We start from the raw sequence: 14,184 nt of genomic DNA on the forward strand, positions 1-14,184 counted from the left end.
CTTCGAGGGGCTCACAGAATGCTACCAAGAGACATCTAACAACATATAAACACGTATGAATTCAATGCATTATCTAAAAGAGCCAGACATAAAAACCCTACATGTCAATGAGATGCATTAACTGAATGACATAACAATATGTAAGCGTTGAAAAATATAAAAAACAAGGCTGAGAGAGGTGAGGAATTTGAAACATTTATACAGTCAATATACTTAAATATGGAAAACAGTGTTTTAAAAGTCTGGAAAAAGGGCAAACGTTAACACTTGTTATCTCCAAGTGATACAAATATGGAATTTCCTCCCCTACATCTTTTTTTTTTTTTTTTTCAGTGTTCCATACTATTTTATTTTCTGCCTTCAGCCATAATAATATGATATCCAAATTTTGTCTTAACTGGAGGGTCTGTAAACACAGGCTTGTCCAGCCCAGTTACAGGCAAAGCAAACGCTGCTTCTTGAAATGGTCCCACCACGGAGCCTCCGGTCATCCAACCCAAGTCGCCCCCTCGCCTGGCTTTATCTTCACTATATTGTGTGGCCACTTCATTGAATCTCATTCCAGACTTGAACTTCTCCAAGGCTTCCATGATTTTTCCATGTTTTTCACACAAAATGTCTCTGACCTTTACTGCGTTGCCACCGCCTCTGGGACCCTGAGACTTCTTGTCAGAACTGTCACTCCCAGAGGCTACACCCCCTTTACCCCCCTTTTCCAGAACCTCTTTTTCCTTTAGGAGGCATCTAGGAAACTGGACGTTGAGCTCTCAACTGTGACAGCTGCCCTACTCCCCCCCCTTACTTCTTTTACTTAATTCCTTCAAGCAACATTTAAGGAACACCACCCCTGACGTGCCTGCCAGGCCGGCCACCAGCTTCAGGCGAGGTTACTTCCCCCCAGTGAGACTGAGAAGTTGTCCCCACACCGGGGAAGTCCTGCATGAGTAGGAAGTGCATCCCGGAGAGCACCGCGGGGACGCACAGGTCTTAGGTGTAGCCACCCCACCCTCAGCCCAGAGAACCAGGAGGGGAAGCGGCTGGGGGGCAGCGGGAGGCGAGGGTGGGGAAGAGCCGTTTCCACCCTTCTCACTTCCCTTTTTCATTGGGCCCCTTGTTCCAGCCTTGCGGCAAATGTCCCAGGGAGCCGCCCCGTCTCGCTCGGCCCTGGTCCCAGCTCAGACCTTGGGGGGCTTGCATCCCCTGCTGCCCTGAGTGCTTGGAGATCTGTACCCGGGTCCCCCATGGCCGGGTGGCTTTGGGAGTTGCCGGCTGGGGCTGATGTGATGGGTCACAACCTCCTGATGTCCCAGTAAGGTGAGAGACTCTGCTGACCCTGTCACATAGCGGGCCGGGGCCATCACACACACACAGACCCCCGGCACAACCCCACTAGCCTACACAGCTAGAAGGCTTCGAACGGTACAAGGAAACAAAACACGTTTTTAAGAACTTCCATCCTGAGATGTCCCGGCAGACGAGCAGGGACAGGCACCCCAGACATGAGGCGAGCGAACCCCCAACCCCTGGAGGACTCTGGGGAGGACTCCGTGTCCTGTCCTGTCCCCCCCCTCTCCTTTCCATTTGGGCCTGATCTAGGGGCTCTCCGTGGGAGATCTCCATGGAGGGGTGTAGTCCTGGGCAGCCCGGGCCCTCTGTCCCTTCTTTGAGAGGATGTGACAAAGGGGGAGCCCTGGGGCAACGGCAGGAGAGAGCAGGGGGGCCAGACTGGGTCACACCAGCCAGCTGCTCCAGGACGTTTCAGGAGTAACCACGGGGCAACCGTTCAGTGTGGGGGAGACCACGAGGGTCCTCCTGAGACACGGGTGGGCGCCGGGCAGCGGACATGGATTTTTTTTTTTTTTAATCGTTACCGGAGGATATTTTTTTCAGAGGGAGAGGGAGGGAGGGACGGAGGGACAGAGGGAGGGAAGGACGGAGGGACGGAGGGGGGGAGGGACGGAGGGGGGGAGGGGGAGAGCCACACACACCGATTGGCTGCCTCCTGCACGACCAGCCCGCAACCAGGTACCTGCCCGGGGCCAGGGTCGGCCCCGGGGCGCTTGGGCGCGAGGGCTCCCGCCCCGCTCGGGGCGCCCGCCAGCGAGGGAGCGGCCTGGACCCTCCCGGGCCCGGCGAGGAGGGGGACCTCCACCCCCGGCGCGGGCGGGGAAACTGAGGCACGGGCCCTGCCCGCGGCACCGGCCGCTCCGCGTGCGCTCGGCCTTTCCCAGCTGGGGGCGGGGGACGGGGTGGCCTGCGGACCCGGCCCCGAATCCGGAGCGGGGAGCCCCGACTTTTTCCGACTCCCCAGCGCCTCCCGGGCCGGCCCCCCGCCTGGAGAGGGGGCCCGTCCCCGCCGCGCGCGGCGACGCCGCAGCATCTCCCGCCCCGCAGCCCCTCCCTCCCTCCCTCCGCCCCCGGGACGGTCCGCGCGGGGCCCACGCTGGGCGCGGGCTGCTCGCCGCCCCCGCCCCCCCCCACCGTCGGGCCCGGCCGGTCGGGCCCCTCCGAGGGCTCCGGGGCGGGGCGCCCGGTCCAGCCGCAGCGCCCAACGTCGGGGCGCAGCGGGGCGGCGGCGCCGCGCCCAGTCGGCGCGCTCGGGTGTCCCTCCGGACAGGTGGCCACCCCGTCCCTCCGCGGGCGCCCTCCCCGCCCGCCCGGCCGGACCCCGCCCGCGCGCCCTCCGCGTGGCCCCGGTACCTCGGGCTCCCGCGGCGGCCGGCGGCCGACAGCTCGGCGCGAGCCCCGCAGCCCGGCGGCCCGGGGCGTGGTCACAGGGCCCGGCCCCGCCCGCCGCCCCCCCGCTGAGTCCCCGCGGCCCCGCGCGCTCCGCGGCCGGACGGCACAGCCCGCGGCCCCGAGGCGCGCGCGCTCCTGCGTAACCCCATCGCCCCACTGCACAGATGGGAACGCTGAGGCCCGGGGCGGTTAAGTAACCTGGACATCACGCAACTGCGCAGGGGCGATGGCAACATTTGAACCCGGCCTGCCTGATGCCACCGCCTGGAATGTATTTATCAACCTCCCCGTAGCCCCCCCCAACTGCGACCAGGGTGCCACAGGCTTTGCCTGCACCGCCCGCCCGGTGTGTTATGGTCACAGCTCCCCGGGGCCTCGCTGCTGCCCGGTCCTTTCCCAGCCCAGCCTCCTGCGTGCGGGCCTCACTCCTCCCCGCCCACCCTCTCCCTCCGCTGATGCCAGGGCCACTGATGACATAGAGACCCGCCATCCCGGGCCCCAGGGGCAGCCTGGCACTTAGAGGGTGCTCCCTAATTGTCCTGTGAATGAGGGAATCAGGAGGAACTTCCCACCAGGGCCAGGCTGACCCCACACCTCCTGCGCTGTCCTCGGGACCCCTCCCTTCAAGCCAACGCAGATCCAGCAATTCTGCCCCCACCCTGGCATTCCCATCAGCCTACAGGTGTTGCTTCTTCCACCTTAAAACCAGGGCAAGAAAACAGAAACCCCCCTAACAACCCCTCTGCCCCCTCCAGCTGGTGCTTCCTCGCCTTCTCCCCTCTACAGCCCAAGTCCAGCAGTTCTCCCCACCCTGTCTGCAGGCTCTCTACTCTCGTCCTCCCCTATAACCCCTCCAATCTAGTTCTTGCCCCCCCGCCCCCCCCCATCCACTAAACCTGTCATCTTTTGGTCCCAGTGATGTCTGTGTTGCTGGGTCCATGCTGAAGCTCCATCGTGGTCTTACCGATACCTCCGGTATTTGTCAGGGCGGCCGGCTTCCTCCTCTCTGAAGCACCTTCCTCTCCTGGCTTCGCAGACACCAGTACGGACTGGCCAACCCCCAGTCTCCTCTATGGACCCCCTCCCCTCCCCACCCTCTAAAGTTTCGAGGGCCCCATGCTGAGTTCTTAACCCTGGTGCTGTCCTGCAAGTCCTGGGGCTTTTGGAGACAGTCTCAGGTGACGCCCAAGCGGGGCCTGCAGCCGCACTTCTCACCCCACCCCTTGCCCCAGTCCCGAGACTCTCCCCAGGCTGAGTGCAGGGACCTCCTCTCACTGGTATTCCTGCCTCTCCCACTTCCCTGTCCAAACATCACCAGGGGGGAGAGGGTGGAACCAGTCAGGTCACATCCCTGCTCTGCCCCAGCCAGGCCTCATTGAACTCAGAAGGGCCCTGGCTTCTGCCTCTGACCTCACCCCTTTTTTCTCCATCAGGGACCCTGCCCAGACACATTGGCTCTAATCCCCACCCCCACGCCCCAGGGCCTGTCCTCTGGCTGCTCCTCTGCCTGGAACAGCCTTGCCCAGATACTTAACCCAGCTCTCTCCCTCACCCCTCCTTCAGATTCAAGCTTCAATGGCAGCTCCTCTGATCTCTCTATTTCAAGCCGGACTCGCCCATCCTGCACCCCCCACCGCCTTCCCTCCTTGACCTTCCGCGTACACTTATCACCAGGTGACGTGCTTTATGTTTCAGTCATGCATTTATTTCGTCTCCGATCTCCGGCGCTGGAATGTGAGCTCCACAGGGGAGAGGTTCCTGCTAAGCTAGTCACTGCTGTCTCTCCCTCCTGGAACAGTGTCTGGAACAGAATAGCCGGGCACTCGACACGCATGTGTGGATTGAAAAAAAACCCGCATCCTTTCACCATTAGTAGTATTCACAATGCCTTTTCTTTATATTGGCTTTTTCATTCCAATAAATGTATTTGAAAAGGCAACTTTGGCCCTGGCCGGGTAGCTCAGTTGGTTAGAGCGTCATCCCAATATGCCAAGGCTATGGGTTCTATCTCTGGTCGGAGCACATACAAGAAGCAACCAATCACTCTAGCCGATTTGGCTCAGAGGTCAGAGCGTTGGCCCTCAGACTGAAGGGTCCCAGGTTCGATTCTGACCAGGGGCGTGTACCTCAGTTGCAGGCTCGATCCCCTGCCCCAGTTGGGGCGTGGGCTGGAGGCAACCAGTGGATGTGTCTCTCTCACATCGATGTTTCTCTCTCTCTCTCTCTCTCTCTCCCTTCCACTCTCTGAAAAGCAGTGGAAAAAATATCCTCAGGTGAGTATTTAAAAACACACACACTGTAACCAACGAATATGCAAATAAGTGGAACAACAAACCGATGTGCTCTCTCTCTCTGCTCTCTCTTGCTCTCTCTCATCAATAAATACAAAATCTTTTAAAGGAAACTTTGTATCACTGCCCTAGAGAGAACACCACTACCGCTAATCTAGAACAGAAGGCAACAGTAGAAATGAGAATAAAGCAATGCTCTCAGGCCCTGAGGAGCTCATGGCTGGTCTGAGAGCTGAGCCCCCTCCTGCCCTCTCCTTGCTATAGCGTGAGATTCCCAAGGTGGCGCAGAGGGGCATTCCAGATCAGCACCCGGCGACTCCTTGCCCCAGACCTCCGTGCAGCAGAGGGATTAGAAGAGAACTGAGAAGGAAGTGGCTCTCTCCTGTGAGCCGTCTCGGGCTGTTCCCAGCCCCACAAGCTCTTCCTGGCTCTCCCAGGGGAAACTGCCTCCTAGCAGCTTATCCGTCTCACAACAACACTCTGAGGTCATGCTGTCCTCCCCCAATTTACAGATGAAGAAACTGAGGCCAAAATGGGGACTTGCCCAAGCTCCCAGGGCAGGTTAAGGTGGGCAGAGATTGGCATTCAGGTTTACCTGACTCCAAGCCCTCGGCAGACTCTGAGGCCAAATCTCTTCTAGTGACCTGGCCTGGCTGTTGCGGGGGGGGGCATGGAGGAAGAGGCCCCACTCTGGCCTCAGTTTACCCATCTGTAAAGTGCTGCCGGGGACACAGAGCCTGGCCATCCTGGGTCTTCCGTAGAAGTCTGGGAGAGAGACGTGTCCTTTCTGCTGCATGGGCTCTGGGTGCACAGCCTTTCTTCTGGACTAGGAGTGGGGAGTGTGTGCACTAGAGCTTCATGGTGTCTCCCAACCACAAGGGGAGGGTCCATCTCAGAACAGAGCCCACCCCGAGGAGGCCGAGCCCTGGGTCACACGCAGGGGAACTGGGCATCCCCAGGAGCCTCTGTGTCTGCGGGGCCGATGGATCAGCCCTTGGGCTTCCCATTATTCAGTTTGGTTTAACCAGATGAGCTGGATTCTTTCTTCCTCTACACAGAAGAACCCTCATGGACACACTTTTCAACTACTGGCACTTTCTGCTCCACCCATAAGCAAGCAGAGCTTCTCCCATCTTAATAAAGACAAGAAAAGAAAAAGAGTCGGGCCGGTGTGGCTAAGTGGTTGAGCGTCGACTCATGAACCAGGAGGTCACGGTTCGATTCCGGGTCAGGGCACATGCCTGCCAGTAGGGGGCGTGCAGGAGGCAGCCGATCTATGATTCTCTCTCATCGATGTTTCTCTCTCTCTCCTCTCTCTGAAATCAATTTAAAAAAAAAAAACATTAAAGAAAAAAAGAACACCCCCCCCCCCCCCCCCGGGACCTCCAATTCTCTCTCCCTTCAGCCAGGTGCCTAGAAGGAGTCACCTCCCCTGGCTGCTTCTGCCCCTTCCCTTCCGAGTCCCCCTAGCCTGTCCTCATCTGCTTCCTGTCCCCTACTGAGGATGACGAATCTTCCCAGTGTCACAGTGACCTGCGGGCAGCCAAATCCTATCAATACAGGATTAATGACCATCTTGTTAAGCTTTGTGAACAATAAATATCACAAGCTGAAAGAATTTACTGTAAACTGTGACCTCAAAAAAAACACACAGGTATTTCTGGCTTTGTTTCTGTCAAGAGTGGCCCCAAAGGCACAGTAACCTCAGCTCCCCGTCCCCACCCAAGTCTCAGGCGCACCCGGGGGCCCAGACTTTGGCCCTTAACACCCTCTCCGCTGAAGGAGACCAGGAGTCCTTGGAGCACAAGAAGAAACTGAGAATGGTCCAGAAAGCCTTGTTGTGGCCAGCAAGTAGGCCACCCTCAGAAATTTTAGGGGAGCAGAGAAGAGGTGATGAAACAATCAAAAGTTTTCCCCAAGGCCATAGTAATATGAGCATCAAACATTAGTAATCGATCCCCTGGCCGGTTTGGCTCAGTGGATAGAGCGTCGGCCTGCGGACTGAAGGGTCCGGGTTCGATTCTGGCCCAGGGCACGTACCTCGGTTGCAGGCTCCATCCCTGGCCCCGGTCCGGGTGCGAGTGTGGGTGTGAGAGAGGCACAGTCAATGTCTCTCTCTCTCTCTCTCCCTTCTCCTCTCTCTGAAAAGCAATGGAAAAATATCCTCAGGAGAGGATTAAAAAAAAAAAAAATTAGTAATTGAAACAATTATAGTTCATTTGAATAAGTTCACTTTGTGAAAGGTTATGGCTGTAAATGAAACTCGAAAAAATTAGCATAAAGCATTTAAAGAGATTTGTCATATAAGAAAGATGACTGTCATGTGATTTGTTTGAATTTTTTATGGACCTTAATCAGTTGGGATGTGTGTTTTGCTTCTTTCGTTGTTGCTAACAAATTAGAGAGGTGCGTTTGCTTTATCTGTGTAATCAAAAAAGCGTAAATTCACAGCTGTGGGCTGGGGACCTAGGGGTGCTGGGGGCCTGGGGGGGGGTGTCAGGAACTGTATCATGAAAAAGGACTGGCTCACGGCCACTGGCGGCCGCGCGGATCCGCTGGGCGGACGAGGCTCCTTCAGGTGCGCGGTGCAGGGGTGTCGCCCTTGGTTGTCCAGGAGAAGGAAGATTCAACAGAGAATGTCTCCGAAATGATTAACTAGCCAAGTGTCCCCCTGGGAGAGGCAGCCAAGCCCTGTGTCCCAGCCAAGGACCAAGGTCAAACATCCAGATCGAGTGACCTCGGCTTGTCTTGGGAGATTATTTATCACAAACATGAGAGGGTATCCAAATTCCACCACCAAAGCCCTGGGGAGAAACCAAAACAAGTTCAGCAAAACTCCCGAGAAGAAATAAAAGCCAGGCTGGGAGTGGTGCAGAAACAAACGAACAAATGGCCCCTGGCCTGGGCGTTTTAGAGGCGTTTTGTTTTGAGAAGAAACGTGAGGATGGTATTGTCCTGGGATCAGCCGTTAAGAAATCTGAAATTGCAGTTTAAATCGTCGGAAGGAATGTACTTAGTCAAGTTTGTGCTGGAGGTTGGAGTGCTCAGGGAAAACTGGATTTCCCAGACTCGTTTATGAGATCGGAGGGCTTGGAGGAAGTCTGTGTGGCTGCCGCTGTCCCCTCGAGGGACCGAGATCTCTCGATAGAAACGGCTCCACCAGAAAATGCAGTGGGCGGTTTACAGGCGGAACCTCCGACTTTCTGATGGCGTTTGACAGCTGACCACGAACTCTCTGTGTCCTTGGGCCTCCTGTCCCTCTAACTGGTCATCCCCTGGAGGATTCTTGGTTCTCAACTGACCCCTCCCAGAGGGGCGTCTGCAGGCCCTTTTCCAGGACCCCAGCCCCTTGCCCTGCTCGTTGCCCAGGTGGTCCCATGCACATGTGGCCTGGCCTCTGTCCCACCCTGGCCTCCATCCCTCTCTGGCCTCCATCCCTCCCTGGCCTCCATCCCTCCCTTGCCTCCATCCCTCCCTGGCCTCCATCCCTCCCTGGCCTCCATCCCTCTCTGGCCTCCATCCCTCCCTGGCCTCTGACCCTCCCTGGCCTCCATCCCTCCCTGGCCTCCGACCCTCCCTGGCCTCCATCCCTCCCTGGCCTCCATCCCTCCCTGGCCTCTGACCCTCCCTGGCCTCCATCCCTCCCTGGCCTCCATCCCTCCCTTGCCTCCGTCCCTCTCTGGCCTCCGTCCCTCCCTGGCCTCCATCCCTCCCTGGCCTCCGACCCTCCCTGGCCTCCATCCCTCCCTGGCCTCCATCCCTCCCTGGCCTCCGACCCTCCCTGGCCTCCATCCCTCCCTGGCCTCCACCCCTCCCTGGCCTCCGTCCCTCCCTGGCCTCCATCCCTCCCTGGCCTCTGACCCTCCCTGGCCTCCATCCCTCCCTGGCCTCCATCCCTCCCTGGCCTCCATCCCTCCCTGGCCTCCTCCCTGAGCTGGCCCTGGCCCAGGCCTCCAGGAGCGCAGCCTCCTGTCGCAACCTCTCCGCAGGTTGATTGGTCAGCCCCGCGGGAGAAGGTCATTACCCAGGGCAGCTGCTCCTGAGGGCAGCTGCGGCTGCTTTTGCTGCTCTTCTGGGCCCGGAGCTGAAATACAGCTGAGGCCCAGATGTTGCCTCTAGGGCGGGTAAGACGGCCGCTGCCGCGGAGTCGACGTGGTAAAGGCGGCGACCGAGCCAGAACTGCCCCGCGAAGGAGCGAAGAGGGAGGCAGGGTCCTTCAGGAAACAAGGCAATGCACGCTATGCCGGGAAAGATCACAACGAAGCTTAGGACTATTAAGCAAAAGCCGTAGGTATGTGTCCTGCAAATGCCGGATATCATGGGAACCGAGCGGCCACCCGGATGATGCGCGGAAGGTCCCCGAAGCTCCTGGAGATGCACGACAGTCAGTGGGGTTGGGTGACAGTTTCGTCCGGGGACACCTACGAGAAGGCAAAAGCGGCCTGTCATTAGGGATGTCGCAGTGTTCAGAGAGCCCTGGAATCGGATCACAAAAAGGCTCAGCACCGCAGGAGTTCAAGGACGCAAATGCTGTCACCGAATATGAGAAAACAGCGGAAGCGGATCTTGAGAAGCGGGATTTTCGGAAGGTGGTTTTTCTGCATGGATCGTGCCCTAGAGTTTGCCCCTGCTTGGCATCGGTTCAAAATTCTCCAAGCAGAATGTTTAGCAACGCCGGGTCGTTATCCAGAAGCACAACCTGTGGCCAGTGACATTTTACGCCCGGGTTCCCCCAGTGCGGATCCCCCGTGTGTCCGAGGTCTTTGCCTTATTCTGAAGTTTGTATTGAGAAGGCGGTTCAGTTTTTTGCACAGGCTCTCGGGGTGGCTCCTGACCACGACACGGCCCGTAATTTCTGCAGAAATGCGGAAGCACCGAACGCAGAGAAAGGAGGAGGAAATGCCAGGCCAGCATAGGAGCCGTACACAGAAGCCTGGGGGCAGACCCAACAATATAAAAACATGCTAAGCTCTCTGTCCTCGGGGTACGGCTAATTCCGAGCTTAGGAGACTAGGGGATGCAGCAGAAGACCGCACGAATGCCGTGACGCTCGGTGACACCTATGTAAACGCCTACGTGAGAAGAGCTCAGTGTCACACGGACACAGAGCGGTATGAAGCAGCAGGGCGGGACTGTGAAAAAGTGTGTCAGGCGGAGAAAAGAACACAAACAGCCCCTTAAAAGTGCACAGCTGGGCCCGAAGAAGAGTAAGAGGAAAGATCACTACGGGATTCTGGGCGTGGACAGCAAGGCCTCTGAGGGTGACATCAAGAAAGCTTATCGGAAGCGGGCCTTGTTCAGAAGTTCAAGGAGGTTGGGGAAGCTTTTACCATCCTCTCTGATCCCAAGAAGAAGGCTCGCTAGGACAGCAGGCCGGACCTGGATGAGGGGGACGTGAATATGCGTGAAGTTGCTGCAGACAGTATCTTCAAGGCGTTCTTCGGTGGTCCCGGGGGCTTCAGCTTTGAAGCATCTGGTCCAGGGAATTTCTTTTTTTCAATTTGGCTAATGAAAGGGAACCCTCCAGAACCCAGAAAAATGCCGGCTTGCTCAGTTTATTTTATTTATTTATTTATCTTTATTGACTTCAGAGAGAGGAAAAGAGAGAGAGAGAGAAACATCAATGATGAGAGTCATCGATCGGCTGCCTCCTGCAGGTCCCCGACTGGGGATGGAGCCCGCAACCCGGGCATGTGCCCTGACGGGGAATCGAACCCCGATCGCCTGGATCCTAGGTCGACGCTCAACCGCTGAGCCAGCCTGGGGGGAGAGGGCGGCTTGCTCAGTTCAACCTTGAATGTGGACACGATTCGCCTCCTCTCTTCACCCTGTCCCCATGGACTTCGAGCAGTTTCGTTTTCTCAGCTGGATGCCCTGCGTCTGTGAGTGGGGTGAAGGAAAGGGAGCCAGCGCCAAAGACTGCGGGCCGGGGAGGGAGGCGGGGGGTCAACAGGGAGGCAGCTTGTGAATTTTTGTTTTACTGTTTAACTTTATTAAAAAAAAAAAAAAAAAGTTAAGAGGAAAAAAAAAAAATCTCTAGGGAGGAAAAGTCAGGAGGTCTGAACCACGTGACCAGCAACGTGCTAGTGGAGGAAAGGCCACCCTGGGGCTGAGGTCCCTCCTACAATTGTCCCTCGCTAAGCACCTGGGGCTTCTCACCCTGACGGCCCTACACCTGGCCCGTGGTCCTTGCTCTGCTCCCGTCTGTCTAATCTCCTGTCACAAAACCCCCTTCCCTGGGACGGAGCTCTTCCCCCACCTCTGGCGGATCAGGAGATTTCGTATGAATCCTGGCCTGGAAGGCAGGAGTGAGGGCTTCTCCTCTCCTGAGCTTGATAACTAAGATGCCTGAGGCTGTCAGCCCATCCCTAGGGAAGAAAACAAACCCCCTTGCCTCCAACCCCCTTCCCTCTGGCCGAACCCAGCCCCAGCCCCCAGAAAGGGCTTGTATCCGGCCAGCTCTGTGCCCCCCCTCCCCCAGCAGCTCCAGACCAGTCTCCTGCTTTGAGGATATCTGATCCATTCCACCCCCCCGCCCCCCCGAACTTCCCAAGGGCCCCAGGGCTGAGCATGAGGCCCAGAGCCTTGACACTACCCTTCGAAGCCCACCCTCCTGGACCCCTCGCCCTCCACCTTCCCCAGGCGGCCCTCGCTCCTGCCTTCCAGCCCAGGATGCACAGGTTCACTCCAGCCTAGAGGACACATGCTTTCCTTCCCGCTTCTCCCTCTCCTCCTGCTGGTCCTTAGCCTCAGAATGTCCTTCCCCACGCCTCTCACTGACCCCTTAACTTCAAACGGGATTTGACAGTATTTACATCCATTTAATTCCTATGCGAGCTTAGGAACAACATATTACTTTGACCATCTTATAGATGACAAATCTGAAGCTCAGAGAGGCTGAGTCTCTTACTTCAGGCCACACAGCCAGGAAGGCATTGGGTGGGGATTAGAGCTGAGCCTTCAATCTATCCTTCCCTTGGGCCATCTGAGGGTGGGTATATTTTTGTTTGTTTTAATTTTTGTATTTACTGATTTGAGAGAGAGAGACATGGATTTGTTGTTCCACCTATCCATGCATTCATTGGTTGATTCCCGTATGTTCCCTGACTGGGGATTGAACCTGCGACCTTGGCGTATCCGGACGACACTCTAACGAACTGAGCTACCCGGCCAGGGCAGGTTGGTGTGTTTTTCCACATTTGTTTGTGATTAATACTTTGATAGAGGGTAATTCTTTGATGTGAGCCCCGAGGAGGCTTATCCACCAGTCAAGTGCTGGAGTCAACTCATAGCAGCTGGAGAGAGCTGATGGTGAACACGTGTTCACCATCACATTGTTTATTGACATCCCATTGGTAGGGCGAGGTTGGCCACGGTGGGAGTATTTACACCACGGAAATTGGCAAATGCCCCAAATCAGGGCTTTTTTCCTGGAGAGCAAGTGGTTACATGTATGCCAGCACATCACTGGTCTCGCCTTGGGGCCAGAGACAGCCTCCTGGAGGAGACGACGTCTGAACTGAGCCCGGCAGGATGCGTGGGAGGTGAACAGGTGAACAGTGTTGCCTTCACCTGGAATATTCTACCTGCCTGCCGAAGTCTCACACAGGGGTGAGCAAGAGCATATGGCCTGTTCTAGAAAGGAAGCGAGCAGTTTCCCTGGAGAAGATGCTGGGAACCGAGAAGGGGTTCTACTTGGAGGACAGAACAGGGAGAAGGGTCATTTAACCTTGTGCCGCGACCCAGGAGAAATGGTTTCAAGTTTATCCCGAAGACACCTGGGATGCCACAGGTGGTTTGCACGCAGGGAGGGACACAGATGGATGTGGCTGGGGAAGATCTCCCGGTAGCAGCGGGAAAAGGAGAAGATCGCTGAGAGGGTTGGTGAGGAGCCCACTGGGACAACCAGAGGGGAGATACTGAGGGCCGCTCTAGGACCCCCACGGCCTGGTGGCTGTGGGCGACTGGCCAGCTGTAAGCTTCACAAAACCCGCCGACTGCCCTGGCTGGGTCGCTCAGTTGGCTGGAGTGTTGTTCTGATAAACCAAGGTTGCAGGTCGGATCCCCAGCCCGGGCACATATGAGAATCAACCAATGATGCATAAGCAACGGGAACAACGAATCCATGTTTCTCTCTCTCTCTCCCTCTCTCTCCCTCTCTCTCTCTATCTCTCATCAATTGGAAAAAAACACCAAACACGAAAAAACCTGGCGACTGACTGGTGTTACAGGGTGAGGAGAGCAAGTATCTAGAAGGAAGCTTATATTTCTGACCTGGACACCTGGATGCCAACCACTTGAGATAAGAAACGGGCTGTGGATTAGTTTTGTGGGGAAAGATGGCAACTTCAAGTTGGCCTAGTGTTTGAGATGCGTTCGAGGCACCTGTGGGACACCCTGGTGGTCGGTTAGAGGCAGGTGGACATTGGAGCTAGAGCACCAAGGACAGCACCTGGGCCGGAGGTACAGTTGGAGGTCACTGCCTTAGGGTGGCGCCCACCTGGACAGAGCGCGAGGGGCAGCAGGCGCAGAGGTGAGCCTGGGAGCCGGCAGGTGTTCACCGTCAGGATGGTGGGGGTTTTCCCCTCTTAAAAACATGGGGCCCGGCCGGGCGTGGCTCAGTGGTCGAGCGTCGACCTGGGACCCAGGCGATCGGGGCTCGATCCCCGGTCAGGGCACATGCCCGGGGTGCGGGCTCGATCAGTGACTCTCTCATCATTGATGTTTCTCTCTCTCACTCCCTCTCCTTTCCTCTCTCTGAAATCAATAAAAATATATTTAAAAAATATTATATGGGAACTTCCAGTTTTCAGTCCAGCACGTGAAGAATTTGGAAGTCATCACTCCCATTTTCACAACCAAAAAAAACCCATAATAAGCGAAAGTCAATGACTCGTGTCAGAGAACTGAGAGAATGGAGGTCACAGGGCAAACCAGTGACCCCAAAACTGGAGAGAGAGGCAGACAGAGAATCACAGCTGCCCAGGAGCATGGCCCGTGCTGGTTGGAAGGGACGGCTCTGCTGGGGACACTTAAGCTGTAGCTGACCATTTTTGGAGGCTCAGCGTGGACTAGCTTGCGAGTTAAAACTTACAGGGAACCCCACACTTGCACATCACATTTGGGGCAAGGAGAGGGCAAACCAACCATCTGA

General features: G+C 56.7%; 2 pseudogenes; one reads left to right on the top strand and one right to left on the bottom strand.

The window, feature by feature from the left end:
• Positions 1 to 347: 347 nt before the first annotated feature.
• On the bottom strand, positions 348 to 765 carry LOC148093955 (peptidyl-prolyl cis-trans isomerase NIMA-interacting 4 pseudogene; annotated as a pseudogene).
• An 8,420-nt stretch (positions 766 to 9,185) lies between these two features.
• LOC107534994 (dnaJ homolog subfamily C member 7 pseudogene) lies at positions 9,186 to 11,548 on the top strand (annotated as a pseudogene).
• The last annotated feature ends 2,636 nt before the right edge of the window (positions 11,549 to 14,184 follow it).

This window comes from Miniopterus natalensis, chromosome 2 (genome assembly GCF_054644295.1).
Source record: "Miniopterus natalensis isolate mMinNat1 chromosome 2, mMinNat1.hap1, whole genome shotgun sequence".
In the NCBI taxonomy this organism is placed as follows: Eukaryota; Metazoa; Chordata; class Mammalia; order Chiroptera; family Miniopteridae; genus Miniopterus; species Miniopterus natalensis.